Source organism: Megalops cyprinoides, chromosome 24 (genome assembly GCF_013368585.1).
Source record: "Megalops cyprinoides isolate fMegCyp1 chromosome 24, fMegCyp1.pri, whole genome shotgun sequence".
NCBI classification, from domain to species: domain Eukaryota; kingdom Metazoa; phylum Chordata; class Actinopteri; order Elopiformes; family Megalopidae; genus Megalops; species Megalops cyprinoides.
In genome coordinates, this window is record NC_050606.1 from 22,882,872 (window position 1) to 22,899,173 (window position 16,302).

Consider the following 16,302-nt stretch of genomic DNA (forward strand, 5'->3'; position numbering starts at 1 on the left):
TCAACTTTTCTTATCTTTGACACCATTTTCTTGCCAGCAAGTAGCTAGCTCGCGATCTTTCTTTAGTCATGAAAGATGACTAGCTGATCAGTTGAAATAGGTTGTTGCCACCTAGTGGATGGATGACGAATTACGTTTTGTGGTAATGGTAAAGAGTTGACGGAAATAGTAGGGCCCGTATTACATCCTCTGGTTGATGTGCGGGCCGTTTTGAATCTTTGTGCGGGCCGGATGTGGCCCGCGAGCCGTATGTGTTAGGGCGTCTGCTTTTGCTGAACTGTAAGCGTAGTTTTATTGTATCTAGGCTTAGTTGGCATTTCTTGTGCTTGGTTTCTGCCTTTGGCTGTTCTGGGCCACCTTGGTGCTTCTAGCACTTTTTAGCTGGTAATTCTGTCTCGGCAGTAAATCTTTATTTAGGAAAAGCGTGTTTAGTTAGGGGAGAAAAATGTGGCCAAAACTGTGCGAGAGTTGCCAGATGATCAGATTTCTGGAGGGAGACCTCCTGGATGAGTTCATCTGCGACTGTTGCCCAGTCGTTGAGCACTTGGAGAACATTTATATATTTATTCATTTATATATTTCTGCATTTCTACATTTATTTTTTTATTTCTGTATTTCTACATTTATTCATTTATTTATTTATGCATTTCTACATTTATTTATTTCTGTTTATCTACATTTCTACATTTATTTATTTCTGTATTTCTACATTTCCACGTTTATTTATTTCTGTATTTCTGTGTCCGTATCTTAATTGAGTGGGTGGTCCTATACCTCAGTCTAAAGCCGGATTGGGTATAGCGGTACGATTGGATCTACTGCTACTACCTTGACTTGACTGGGGTTATGCACGTGACGTCACAGTACGCGAAGTCACTGCGGGTTCCACCCACTGAGTGGCAGCGTTACCGTTCAGCTTGAATATTGCAAAAACACATCTAAAATGGGAAAGCTGTTGTGCGATTGACTGTACAAATAGATTCAACAAGAAATCTGAGCAATCTTTTTACAGACTGCTGAAAGCCTAAGAAAAGAGAAGCAAATGGATCGCTGCAATTCGCAGAAACAACTGGAATCCAGGCACCGAAACGTGTAGCTTACAGTTTTCCAAATAAAAGTTGTAATAAAATATAAATATTTGTACAAACCACATACAGCTAGAATATCCATTGTTGTCTTCATCACTTTAATTTCGCCAACAAATCCCACCTTGAAGTAGGCTAGCCTACGACCAAGGGTCAAGGCTTTTGCGGAATTTCTAAAACGCTTAACGTGAAATGGCTTGACGTGGCTTAATGTTGCAAAACAGCGATCAATGGTCACCAAATTTCTCTCGGACATCTCTTGTCATAAACACTTCCACCTGTCAAAAAAATCAAAACCGAAATCATAGGCGTATGGGCGTTATCTTACATTAAGCGTTTTCCTCTCCATTGACGCCCATCATAAGGAAAAGGCTTAACGTGGCTTCATGTTCCATAATAGCGTCCAATGATCACCAAATTTGTCTGACATCTCACATGTCATAAACACCATCTCCTATCAAAAAAGCAAAACTAAAATCCAAGGAATATGGTAGTTAGGCCAACGTTACGTTCAGCGCTGTCCTCTCAGTTTTGCATTTTTGTTAGTTGATCGCTGTTTGGAAAATTAGGATAAACTACGAAGCTTTTTCCTTATAATGGGCGTCAATGGAGAGGAAAACGCTTAACGTGAGATACCAACCATACTCCTAGGATTTCGGTTTTGATTTTTTGACAGGAGGAAATGTTTCTGACAGGAGGAACTATTTCGGACAAGAGATGTCCGAGTGAAATTTGGTGAAATCATTGATCACAGTTTTGGAACATTAAGCCACGTTAAGCGTTTTAGCTTTGCTTTGTGTATTCCCCCAGCGTCGAAATCAGGTACATATAAATGTCAGGAAACCCCGATTCCTGGCCACATGTCAATGTCCATGGACTACTGGTTCTTTGGTAAGTTGTAAGGATCACTGTCGAGTCCAACTGCCTGAAATTTAGCCAGATAATTGTTTATTTTACTGACTGCTTCGCAGATCTCCCTGTCAAAGGCAGCCACGTTGCAGCATGTTTTCCCACTCAGTCTGACTGAGGGGGCGTGTGCCGGTGGGAGTGACGTCAGTGCATACCCTCTATACCGGAGGTTTGCCTTTAGCTCGCTACTAGCCGCTTAGTTGAACTGAGATGTCGACAGTTTTAATGTAGCCCTGTGTTATTGATGGAAAGTTTTGTACGAGCCATTCCATGGAGTTAGTACCAAGGTTATCTAACCAGCTTGTGTAATGTAGATTTGATAGAAATCGTTTGCTTCTGTCTGGTTCACCCAGCTGACCAATCCGGCTTTAGACTGAGGTATAAGACTACCCACTAAATTAACATACGGACATAGAAATACAGAAATAAATAAATGTAGAAATGCAGAAATAAATGTAAAAATACAAACATAGCCTTTTCATTACCAAAATGTATTTATTTTTCATTTATTTATGTATTTATTTATTTCTGCTTATGTCATTTTTTGTCCTCCATAGCCCACAGCCCACTCTACTGTCACAATTATAGCTACACAGCGCACAAACAGGGCAAATCTACACAATGAGTAATATTAGGTACCAAGCTAACATCCTATATATTGTCTCTGATGGAGATTGGCGCATTATTGCGCCAGCTTTTCCGCCAAATATAAAAAAAATATATGTATTATATTGTCAAGGCTCAGGCAAGGAGTCAGGCGCCCCCCTCTACGGACGCCCCCAGGCGTCATCGCGGGTGCGCCAGGATGCCGGCGGTGGAAGTCCCTGATAAGGGCAGGATCCAGGATGTCCCTGGCAGGGACCCAACACCTCTCCTCGGGGCCATAGCCCTCCCAGTCCACTAGTTACTGGAAACCCCGCCCCCGGCGCCGAACTCCCAGCAGACGGCGGACAGTGTACGCCTGGGTCCCGTCGATCAGGCGAGGAGGCGGAGGAGCCCCCCGGGCAGAGGGGGCTACGGACGACAGGCTTGACCCTGGAGACATGGAAGGTGGGGTGGATACGGCGGAGCGAGAGATGAGGAAGCTCACAGGGGGGGGGGTGGCGTGAGTGATGCGGACCAGTGGGGCCCCGGTGATGGCGTGGGCTTCTAGTGGTGAGTGCAGCGGGATACGGGGCAGGCCGGCATCGATGAAACTCTCGTCGGCCCCTGAATCGAGTAGCACCGAGACAGCGTGGGGCTGACCCCCGATGAGCAGAGTGGCTGAAAAGAGAGGGTGGACTTCAGGGGACTGGCTTAAGGGGGTCACGTTCACCTGTATTCCCCTTGCTACGGGTGAGCGCTGGCTTTTACCGGGCAGGTCGCCACAAAATGCCCTGGCTGCCCGCAGTTCAGGCAGGCCCCGGCAGGCCCCGGCACTGATCCTCTTCTGTCACTCGGCAGGGGACAGGCAAGTCAGGGGAGTGCGGTCGACCTACATCGGCTCCGGGGAAGCAGGCGGCGGAATTGCAGGGCTACGCGCAACCGGCGTGGGCAGTTGTTCTCGAGAGGGGCTCGGCAGTCCACTGGCTCCTCTCTCCCGGCGCCGCTGCGACGGGCGCTGGTCGACACGGATAGCCAGATCCACCAGGGCATCAAAGCTGGCCGGCAGTTCCCGGGTGGCCAGCTCATCAAAGGCCGTGGAGAAAGGCGTCGTACTGAGCCTCTGTATTCCAGCCGCTGGAGGCTGGACCGCAGTGCCCCACTCCCTGGCACGTCCTAGGGTAATGGTAGCAGCAGGGTAATGACGTAGGCGATCTTCTCCCGGTTCGTGGGAAACAGCTGGGGTAGGTCCGCTGAGTCCATGATGGCTAGTTCGTACTGTCAATGCTCAGGCAAGGACTCAGGCGCGGACCATGGGAGCTTCAGGTTCTAACCATCTTTAATGAAATTGTCAGGCAGATCGCAAATCAGAAACGGGCAGGGTCGAAAACCAGAAGGCAGTCCGTGGACAGAATGAGGATCGGGAACCGGATCAGGCAGGGTCAGGAACCGGACAGGCAGGCAATCAGGTGAACATGGCATGGCGGCAGGCAAAAACAAGGTCTGGATACGAGCAGGGTCAAGAAAATGAGAAAACACGCAGACAGAAGCAACGGCGGGGCCGAAACAGGAGAAACACACCGTGACGAACTAGCAACAGAACAGGGAAAAGCAGGGAAGATATAGGGCAGGGCTGACGAGGGGATGGGAAGCAGGTGTGTAGGCAATCAGGCGGGCAGAGACCAGGCGGGGAGCGGGGCAGGGCTAGAACACAAGGAAAACAAAAGCACATGGACAAGGAAAACAAAAACACAACAGCTAAGGAGGCGGAGCACTGACATATATATTATATGTAAAAGAAGACACAATTGTACCTGACAGAATTAAAGCATAGACCATTTTTGGATTGTATGATCATAATAGCATGAGCATTTTATTAACATTTGAAATTTATTGTGCTTTCTCTCAATTCAATTCATTTTTATTTGTATAGCGCTTTTTACAACACAAGTTGTCACAAAGCAGCTTTACATTGTTCCCAGGCCTGAGACCACCTGAGAGCAAGCCTAAGGCATCAGTGGCAAGGAAAAACTCCCTATCAGCAAGAAACCTTGAGCAGAACCCAGCTCAGAGGGGGAGCCCATCTGCTTCTGGCTGGCACTGGGCAGATAGAGTTAAAGACAAGTGTCAGGGCTCCGCCCCCTTAAGCCGCAGTGTTTTTGTTTTCCCTGTCCTTGTGCTTTTGTTTTCCTTGTGTTCCTGCCCCGCCCTGCTCCCCGCCGGGTCCCCGCCCACCTGATTCCCTCATTGCCTGCACCTGCCTGCCTGCTCACCTGCTTCCCATCTCCTCGTCACCCCAGCCCTATATCTTCCCTGCGTGTCTCTGTCTTGTTGCTAGTTTGTTTCAGTAAGTTTCTTCCTGTCTCGTCCCTGCTCTAGTAAAAACCTGAATTCTGATTGCCGTTTGCCGAATCCTGCCTGTCTCCCGACTTCGTCCTTCGCCCGCCGACTTCAACCTGTCTGACACTCTTCGCCCGCCTGGTTACCGACTCTGCTCGCCCCGACTTCCGATCCTGGATCTGCCCCCGGACTGCTTCCCCGTGTTTTTGAACCCTGCCTGTCCCTGTACGACGAACTGCCCGCTGATTGTTATTAAACGCTTTGCTCCGTTTACCCGGTGGTCCGCGTTTGTGTCCCGATCCCCGTTTCTGACAACAAGTTATACAATGTACTTTAAGACATTTAAGATTGATAGACAATAGTAATTAACAGCAGATTGATTATAAGAATGTCTCCTAGGAAGTCCGTTTTTTTCAATTTCTATCGAAGTAGAAATTAGCTGGCTAACTAGGTGTATCAATTAGCTAGTGTGGTAGGAAAAACCCCTTCCAGTCTAGGCCGAATAGACTGGGGGCTCCCTCCACACCCGCACAATAATTCACCAAGTTGCGTAACCAATATATACCGTTTCATAATAATTTCAGAAAGTAAATTCCAGTGCCCAATAAAGAACAAATATACTTCACACATTTCTGATGTAATTGGTTTATTGTATATGTGCGCAAATCACATACAGTAAACCGGGCTGGTCCGCGGAGCAGTAATGTCATCAGTCATATCCTCAAGCTGTCCCTGAAGCAGCCCCCCACCCAAGCAGTCCGCCAAATCCCCAAATGCATCTCCCTTTTTATGCTTATTCCCTTAGCTCCTCCTGGAGCTTAGACTCAGACCCCCTCCTTCAGTTTCATAACATTTTCTGTACACTATTGTTTCCAAGATCACACCTGTCTAATTAAAAATAATTACCCCGCCTAGGCTGTACACTATAATCTCCAAGACCGCGCATATCTAATCTATAAAAAATAACTATCCCATCTTGACCTGCTCTGCCTTGGCTGTATTCCATAAAGAATCCCTGTTTGCGACCCCATTTTTTAGAGTCCAACTCTTTTATCTTACACTCAGGGTCCATCCTCCGAGCAACACTCGGACAGTGTCCAACCCTTCTTTCTAGTTTCTGCTTACAGGCATACAAAGTATAATAGGATACATTATTATTTATTTAAGGCTTATAGTGTTAGGTTGAGTAAATGTCAGCCATAATATATCAATAACTGCGGTTAAAATCAAAAACTAGCATCTATTGGCAATGCTTATGACGTTTGCTGGCAATAATGTATCTCCACCAAGTAACAAGCTTAATCGTACCATGTCAAGCTCTGCTTTTCTCTGGTGGGGTGAAAGTGGCAATGCTTACAATTTACACATGGGGTATACACTTAGTCAGAAATTTTCCACCACACTAGCTAGCTTGCAGCTAAAGTTAGCTTGCGGCACACTGAAAAAGTAGCTATAAAACAAACATCAAACTGTGATACACCGACTTTATTAAGTAGCCTACCGGGCGTAAGGAAAAGGCTTAACATAAGACGATGACCATATTCCTTGGAGTTCGGTTTAGATTTTTTGATATGTTAAAGTGTTTATGACAAGAGATGTGTGGGAGAAATTTAGTCTTCTTTGATCAATGTTTAGGTATACATTATGCCATGCTAAACTTGTTTCTTATAATGGCAGAAAAGCCTTAATGTTCTTTATTGCAACAGTAGGCCTACACATTGCTGATCATACACATTGCTGATCACCACCCCAGTGTAGGCTGTAGCTCAAGTGATGTCCTAAGAGGTTAAACATGAAAATTTGCGTTAAGCTATTCCAAATAGGCTAACTGTAGGCCAGCCGCAAGCAGTGTCTTTATAGTGGGTTCCTATGGGGAAAACTTAAATGAAAACATCATTGTTTATATTAAACCCATGGGCTCTTCGTATTGGTTCTTGAACGTGGTAATGATCAGAAACGTGTTAGAGAAGTGTAGTCCTGATACGTCACTGTTTTGGTCCATAATGCTATGTTAAGCTTTTTCCTTATAATGGGGGTCAATGGAGAAGAAACGGCTTAAAGCAAGATAGTTACCCCTTACACTGGATTTCAGTTTTGCTTTTTTGATAGGAGATAGTGTTCATGACATGTGAGATGTCAGACAAATTTGTTGATCATTGATCGCCGTTTTGGGACATTAAGCCACGTTAAGCTTTTTCCTTATAATGGGCGTCATTGGAGAGGAAAACGCTTAACGTGAGATAACGACCATACTCCTAGGATTTCGGCTTTGATTTTTTGACAGGAGGAAATGTTTCTGACAAGAGATGTCCGAGAGAAATTTGGTGATCTTTGATCGCAGTTTTGGAACATTAAGCCACATTAAGCGTTTTAGAATGTCCCTAAATATTTCTCCTCTGGCTAAACACTCTTCAATTAGGCTATGTGATCAAAGGTTTGTGAGGAAGTGCTCAAACAATTCGATGCGACCGGGAGAAGGAGAGTAAACTTCAATTAGGTAGGCAAGATTCAATTATTCGCTAATCATTCAGTAGCGTTTCTCTCTCAAGTCTTTCTAGATGTGCATGCGTGGTCAAGTTTCTGTGCGTACCCTAAGATGAAATCCTGCAGGCGCCCCTGCAAAATACTTCCCCACAGAAGCATTGAGGAAGGCAATGCATATTCAATATTAAACAAACCACGTCTGCAAACAGAACTTTCACTCATATACGAGAATCCTGACTTCAGGACCTGTAGCAGCCCAATAGCATTGTTTAATTTTTAATAATAACAACTTACAGGATGTGTTTTCTTCAACTTTGAAACGACTTTGCATTCTGATCACTACACCCATGACGACCGCGGAGTCTGAGCGATGCTTTTCCACACTGAAACGAATAAAGACATTTCTTAGAAATACCATGTCACACACCATGGCAATGTTGTCAGTTGAAAAGCGACTGACGCATGACATCCCTGATTTCAATAAAGCTGTGATCAATAAATTTGCGCATCTGAAAAATCGGCGTGCAAAGTTCCTGTATAGGTGAGGTGACAGGATGGGACTGTGACATGACAGCGTAGCTATATTGTAGGCCTATTTTATTTACTTTTGTATATCATTGTCATACGCTGATGCACGTTTATAGGTTTGTTTCAGCTCCCAGTAAACATGTCATTTTCATTTTATTTTCTGTGTTCATCATCTCAGGTTAAGAATAAACTGAAAAGAGGAAGCAACCATCTGTCTCCTTATACTCTTTCTTCAATTTTGAAACTGTCATGTCCTCCTCATAATTATGAAAAATTGGAGTAAGCTATTTTTAGACATTGCTTTAGTTTAGCGTGGGTGGTTCTTTGTCGCGCACACTCAGGTTATAGGATAGCCTATTGTTCATCATTGAAATGTGTTGGCTACCTGCACAGTTTTTGCACATTTAACATTGTCAAATGTAAAAAAAAAAAAATGCAGTACAATTTTAAACTGTCACTTTGTCATACAGTTACAGACAAATTGATGCAAATCTGTCAAAGTCTTTTTCAAGGGTAATATTTTTCATTAATGAAAAATATGAAATAACTTGTGTAAATGTGTTAAATGTAAATGTTAAGTATAAATGTAAATGTTAAATGTAAATGTTAACTATAAATGTAAATGTTAAATATGTTAAATATAAATGTTAAATTTAAATCTAATATGCAAATATGAAATGAACCTAATGAATATGGTAATTACCCACACCTCCATTGTGTGACGCATGTTCTTTCCTATGGAAAAGCTCGGGCATTCACATCAAGCACTGTGGCAATGTAGAAACACGGCGAGTGTAGCAACAGGTGGTGGTGATTTGGCGGAAATAATTGAAAAAGCAGTAGCTGCTAGTGTTAAAGCAGCTCTGCGAGATCAGACCACGCCAACGTTGAGTGGACCTACAATGCTATCGGTAAGTTCTGATTTAGACATTTTGCTACGTTATGGTTAACAAACATCACTAGCAAACAAGCGTTACATTCCAGCAGATGTTTGTAGCCTAAGTATTGCTGAAATGTTAGCAAGAGCTAAATGAGCTCCGGCTAACGAGATAAAGGGACACATTTTTGGAAATGTGTATGAAAATCTGCTCCTATGTAGTCGTAGACAATGCAGCACATGATGGTTATGCGGTGACATACGTCCGTCACGGACCAGAAACACAGTCGGTGAACTCGTAGTATGTTAACTTGCAAAGAAGCTGCTAGCTATCACCTTGGTAAGGTTACATTGTATTTCATTAACTAGTTAGCTAACGTTGTATTTGCCTCTGTGACAACGTCATCACTCGCATCTCCTCTCCTTTCGTAGCCTGTCTGGTCTGGTGACCTTGCTAACTTTTCAGCAATACGAACATCTGCTGGAATGTAACGCTGTTTGTTAACCATAACGTAGCTAAATGTCTAATTTAAAAATCAGAACTTACCGATGGCATTGTAGGTCCACTCGACGTCTGACCTCGCAGAGCTGCTTTAACACCAGCAGCTACTGCTTTTTCAATTATTTCCGCCAAATCACCACCACCTGTTACACTCGCCATGTTTCTACATTGCCACAGTGCTTGATGTGAATGCCCGAGCTTTTCCATGGGAAAGAACATGCGTCACACAATGTAGGTGTGGGTAATTGCCATATTCATTAGTTTCATTCCATATTTGCATATTAGATTTAACATTTAACATTTATATTTAACATTTACATTTAACACTTATATTTACGAAAGTTATTTCATATTTTTCATTAATGAAAAACATTACCCTTGAAAAAGACTTTGACAGATTTGCATCAATTTGTCTGTAAATGTATGAAAAAGTGAGTTTAAAATTGTACTGCATTTTTTTTTACATTTGACAATGTTAAATGTGCAAAAATTGCAGGATAAATCAGTGTATACATTTTTACAAACTGTGCCCCATACTGGCTGGTATGTTTACAGGTATGCACTGTCTATTCTCTAATATAGTAATTATTATACTTAATATAATAAGTATTTAATATAGGCCTACTTAATTATTAAAATAACGATATCAACAGTGGGTGTGGATTCAGGAGCTGGAGCCAGTGTCCGCCCCACTAGTATTTATGGCCTCGGGCCGCTATTGGTTAATTGTGTGCAATTGTGTTAGTTTGTGTGGGGTACCAGCCTGTTTGTATCTTGAGTCCCTGGTTTTCCTCCAAGATGTATTGATGGGGATCCCCCCTCGGTTAGTGTGGCATCTGGAAAATGAAAGGCGATACAGGTCATCTGAGGACAAGACAATCAACAGATTCTATCCCAGTCAAGCTTCTGTCCTAGGCTCACAATGCAAACCTTTTGCTATCAGCTATTGAGCTTTCTGTCCTATACTGCCCTGCAGTGGGAATCAGAATGTATTACAGCTCATAAATTGTCACAAGCCTCTGCCCTGTAAAACTCTGAATGGTACCTTATGGTATGATTATCATTTAGCAAATATATGCATTTTTCACTTGAAATTATTACATTGTTTCCTGAAAAAAAGTCCATATGCATTTGAAAATGAACCCCAGGCACAGTGTTTAGCTGGATGTCTCACACACTGAGTCCATAGCCCTTTTAAGTAAGGGTCAACCGATTATCTAGTCGTTAGATAATCGGGGCCGATATTTGCAAATTTTTGATTCTGTCATCCTATATTTTTTATCTAAATTCTCGATTTAAAAAAATCTTATAAAAGCAATGCGTGCACTATCCCGACGCATCTCCTCTGACAGAAAAAATGCTATTGGCTAACATTCTTTCCACAAAATTCCCTCATTGGCCAAGACAGACAATGTTATCTGACCTTGAAAATCAAACTTTTTCAGCTGCTGGAAACAAGGATGGAAGGTAAGTATCCAGTAAAAGGGTTGTTGTGCTCAAATCATGCTGTTAACCAGATTCAGCTAGGCTAATTGGACTTTTTTGAATCAGTAGGCTATAGTCTACGCTTAAGATAAAAAAACAAGCATGGAATATAAAAGAAATAAGGATTAATTGGTGCACTTATGCTATAAATTGCAACAGTTTGACACTGCACATTTAACAAAGTAATGTATATTTATTCTTTCAAATGAAACATTCAAAGAAATTTACCCTAAAGCACAGCACTTCTGATTTACAGTCGTCATTTAAGCAACCGTCCACGAAATTAAACTTCATCTCGCTTGCAGTTGAATTGTATGTCGGAACGTCGCGGCAAAGCTGAAAATACCCGTTTACAGCTTTGATGTTTCTTCATTTGGCCTCATCATGATCATGGAGGTCAAGTTATTAAAATAAAAAATTTGCAGCACACAGTTTGCACTTCACAGTATTTTCGCTAACTTTATCACAGTCCTTCCACACGGTAGGCCTACCCTATGCTTTTGTATGAGCTGTCCATTTTTCTCATAAATGACTTGTGAGCAATTGGGCACCTAGAATCTCCCTGCAGCTTCAGAAAAAGCGTGGACGCACAGGCTAGTTTTAAGGTGTAATATTTCATACTATATCATGAAAATGCAGCCTAAATTATGTCTCAATTCGCTTTATTTCTTACGCAATGATTGCCATCGTTCGTCCGATAATTGAATGCTTTGGAAACAGCTATAGGCATCTGTTGCGTAGCCAAAATAAGATAACCATAGAGATATTTACCCACAACGTCAATATTGCACTGCGCATTTTAGTTATTGCAATTTTTAGTTAATTCTTTCTCAAAGATAAAAAAAAAATATTAATTTGATCTTTTTCTCTTTAATTAACTTTCATAGTGGTGATGTATGTCTGAAAACACGACTAAGTAAAGAGGGTTTGTAATTAAGTCCATGTTGTCACAGCCTATTTCTTTTCACACCGAAAAAAACCAAGCTCAAGCACCTGCCCCTTTTCCCCTCGATGGCCATTGTGCCCTTTTTGGCAAGGCGGGGTTTTTTGTGGGGGTTTTTTTTTGCCTGCCCAAGCCTCTTATCAAGAAGAATTGTAACAATTAATATTTAAACTATAAGATAAAAATGTCCGTCTGGCTGCCATCCATAAACTGAAGGGTGAAGTTGCCGGCAGCCTTGGGTTTGTTACGTTATCTGTTTGCGCGTCCCCCTCCCTCTTTGAATGAAGGGCCCATTAGCCAATAGGAATTAAGCGCACAACCACCAGCTCGCACGTGCCGGTGAATTTGAAGAAGCAGTGGTCACTGACGCTGGCAAACAGGAAGGTAAGTAATTTAGTAATTTCTTGTTAACAAACAGCGTTAAGTAATTTCTTGTTCTTCATACCTGCCAGTTTAAATTAAAATCTGTTATAATATCTGATGTGACACAAGTGAGCTATTTGCACACTACAGAGACGACTACTCTGCGACGTTGAGAGATGGCGAGTTTAATTTGTGTTTCAAAGCAGTCGGGTCGTCTCTCACCTGTTTGCTTGTTGTCACGTTATACAGTTATGCGCCGCTTAACGTCCATTCGGACAACGTCGGTTCGCATATACGTCCGTAGTCCCATAAGGTTATAATAAAGTTTTAAAATCCCGATGGCAGAACGGGACGTAGTGGACGTAACCGGACGTAGTGAAGGCAACGCTTCCCGCACGCAACACATGTATCTCATGTCTCATGGAAATAAAGCGATTACGCTGCCAGACGGACAATGATACAGTACATAGTATATCATATACTGTATAGTATGGTGTTCGCACAACGTCCAAGTCACATAACGTCCTATTTCACAGAACGTATCGTGGACGTTAAGCGACACATGGCTGTAGTATTTGAGCACTTGCCCCTCTAAAGGTCTCTGTACGGTCCTGCGGAGAACTGTGTGCATGCAACATCTGTAAACTATCACAAACAGCACCAGTTAGTGCTATCTGCGCAGGGGTTGCAAGCTGAGTATGCTCTGAATCTAAATACCATCTGGATTTCATGCAAACCAACCAAAAATGAATGACTTTAATATAAATCCTTTATTATTTAATGGGTTTGTGTCTTCTTTTTAAGTGCTGCCTGTCATTACCTGGGGGAATGTTTTCACCAGGAGACACTGGGTTTGACTGTCCTTATTAGAATCTTGTTACATGTCATTCTTTTGTCATGCCACCAGTATACAAACTCATAACAGTAATGCTGGATCCTGAGAAAGGCTGGAAAACAAAGTTGTTTCTTTCTCATTACAGTCTGTCAAAAGGAACAAAATGAAGAACAATATAACTCCACAAGGTTTTCAGCCAATGACATTTCATTATTATAATTTCACTGTTTTATTTACCTGATGTCAGTTAAATGAAGGAAGGCATCCTCTGTATGATTGTATTTGCTCTCTGCTGTGCCAGTGCAGGAATATTTACCATGGAGGCTTTGTGTTTAATTAATTAACACATGCTGTGTTGGATTTGGAATCTGGAATTTGGAAGCCCTGGAGCGAAAGCGTTCGTTGCCTATCAATGGCAGCGCAGTGTAGAGTAAGGATTCTGAGCAGAGGCATTGCTCCTACCACTGTGGGCCACTGTGTAGGCAAAGTCCATGTATCATTTCCATCTGAGAACAGGGCTGAAGTTACTGATATGTTCAGTGTATTTTCACCAAGTGTTGACTCACACCAACCCGCCTATTACGGTCTTCCTCACAGACACACACGCCTGTGTAACCCGTGTGTGCTACTGAGTAACTCAGGGGTATTGAGAGAGTAGCAAAGAGAGAGGTGGTTATGTGAAATGAGACTAGAGCAAATACTAGACTTGACTAGACTTGAGTTCTGTTTTGTGCAAATACTGATGTGATTTTTCATATGATAATTCCTTTGCTTGTGTACTAAAAAAGTAATGATCAATAATATCTGTGAGTAGTTCATATTTTCCACAATTAGCTCATAAACACAGGGAGCATTTTTGTTCCAACTGTACCCATGTCGGGTACAGTTGGAATGGTACCATGGTACAGTTGAAACACCCATCCGCAATGTTGTAAAGCTGCCTTACCAATTCATTGCAAATGTAAAATACCTTTAAAAAATGACCATTCTACAAAAATATTTAATTTCAGTTCATCATTTTATTTATAAATAACAGTTAAAAATAGTTCATTTGTAAAACACTGAACGGCAATTGCAAACAACAATAAAATTTTTCATTTCAGTTCATCATTTCATTTTTTGAGTGACAGTTAAAAATAGCTAATTTGTAAAACATTGAACAGCAATAACACAGATGAAGGCCACAACTACACAACTAATACAAACAATAACAGTAGCCTAATAAACCATAAAAACAAAAATAACAGTTATTCAGTCACTTACTCACTCACTCAGTCACCTCAGTCACTCACAGTGGTAGTTGTGGCCTCCATCAGTGCATTCTACATGCGACCACATGCCACAGATGGAGCAAGAAATCCATTGCTCCTCCGGCCAGGACCTTGAATACCATTCATCACAGACAAGACACTGAGTGTCCTCTGTACTTTTCTTTTTTTTTCCCTCCCTCCTTTTGTTCTGGTAAGATTTTCCATTTCACCTTTTAGGAACACTTGTTTTTTTCCTCTTCAAGGGCTTCCTTTACAGGTGTGTTGTTGAGAATGTCACTGACCCTTGTCCTCCGCCATTGGCCATTGGCCTTCAGCTTTGGAGTATGGCCTTAGAGTTTTGGGTGAGAATTCTGGAACATGCTCCCGCTGAACATCAAAACAAACACACACACACAAAGCCATAAATATTTCATTTTCAAAATTTGATGGGCATACACTACTAGAAAAGAAATCAATTTCTGTTACTTCAGTGGTGACTTCCTCCTCTTGTAGTGATAGAGGAACTAAAGTGAGGGTTACTTCCTCAAAACCCTCTGAGTTAATGGCCATTGTTGGCACAGGAAGAGCCAGGGATGGGATATGATACAGAGAAGCAGTGAATGGTTCAGGGGGAGATGCAGCAGTGGATGGCCTGGGGGGAGGTGCAGTAGTGGATGGCCCAGGGGGAGGTGCAGTAGTGGATGGCCCAGAGGAAGATGCAGCAGTGGATGGCCCAGGGGGAGATGCAGCAGTGGATTGCCCGGGGGGAGATGGAGATGCAGCAGTGGATGGCCCGGGGGGAGATGGAGATGCAGCAGTGGATGGCCTGGGGGGAGGTGCAGCAGTGGATGGTCCGGGGGGAGATGGAGATGCAGCAGTGGATGGCCCAGGGGAAGATGCAGCAGTGGATGGCCCAGGGGAAGATGCAGCAGTGGATGGCCCGGGGGGAGATGCAGCAGTGGATGGCCCGGGGGGAGATGCAGCAGTGGATGGCCCGGGGGGAGATGCAGCAGTGGATGGCCCGGGGGGAGATGGAGATGCAGCAGTGGATGGCCCGGGGGGAGATGGGGTCTGTCGGTCACTGAAGCTGGGAGAAAGTTGTCTTCACTGAAGATTTCTTGGTTGTACGGCCAGATCCCAGTGCAGCAAAATCCCTGCTTCACATTCTGAGGTGACGCTGCCAGCAGCAAGATGTTGTTCACCATCTCTGGCAGGTCATAGATGGTGATGGTTGTTCCTGGATGCCTCTGGTGCCACTTGTCCATCTCACGGTTCAAATGTCTTTTCAGTGGCTCGTAAACAGTTCTATCCAATGGTTGGAGGTGGTGTGTGCAATGTGGTGGAAAAGACAAGAGAACCACCCCATTTTCCCGACAGAAATTGATTGCTTCAGTTGATACATGGGAGGAGTGGTTGTCCAACAGGAGCAGGACTTTGTTGTCTTTTGTTGCCCGGGTATGGCGAACAAAATGCTGGAGGAAGACAACAAAGTCCTGCTCATGCATCCAGCCACTACCGTTGGCTGTGCCAATTGATCCCTCTGGACCGCCTCTGATAAAATGAGGCAGGTACTTCTTCCGGGGAAAGACAAAATGGGGGGGGAGGGGTAATGTTACCAAGGGCATTGCCTGCCATTGCCATGGTAACAAGGGCCCCCCTCTCCGCTGATGTCACCCTCCCGACTCTTCTCTCTCCCTTTGTGGCAACAATTTGTCCAGGATTCTGGACTGTTGTGAGACCTCTCTCATCCATGTTCCATATATAGTTTCCCTCAAACCCATGCCTAGAAAGGACTGTGGCCAGCTTATTAAAGAAGGACTCCACATTTGTTGGATTGAAATTTGTAGCCCTTGATAGGCTTGTTGCCTCAGGCCTTCTAATAGAAAGTTGCAGATTCCTTCTCATGAAATTGGCAAACCAACTTTCGCTTGCCATGCCATTTTCTATCCATTTGGAAGGAAAAGGCAATCCATAAAAACTAGCCAGTTCAAAGGCCAATTTGTGTACCTGAAACAATAAAGAAATAACTTAGTTGATAATGCAGTTGTACTAGTATAATTTAAGTTGTTTTATTTTATAATTTAATAATCATAATATCATATTCATATTTAACTTCAAA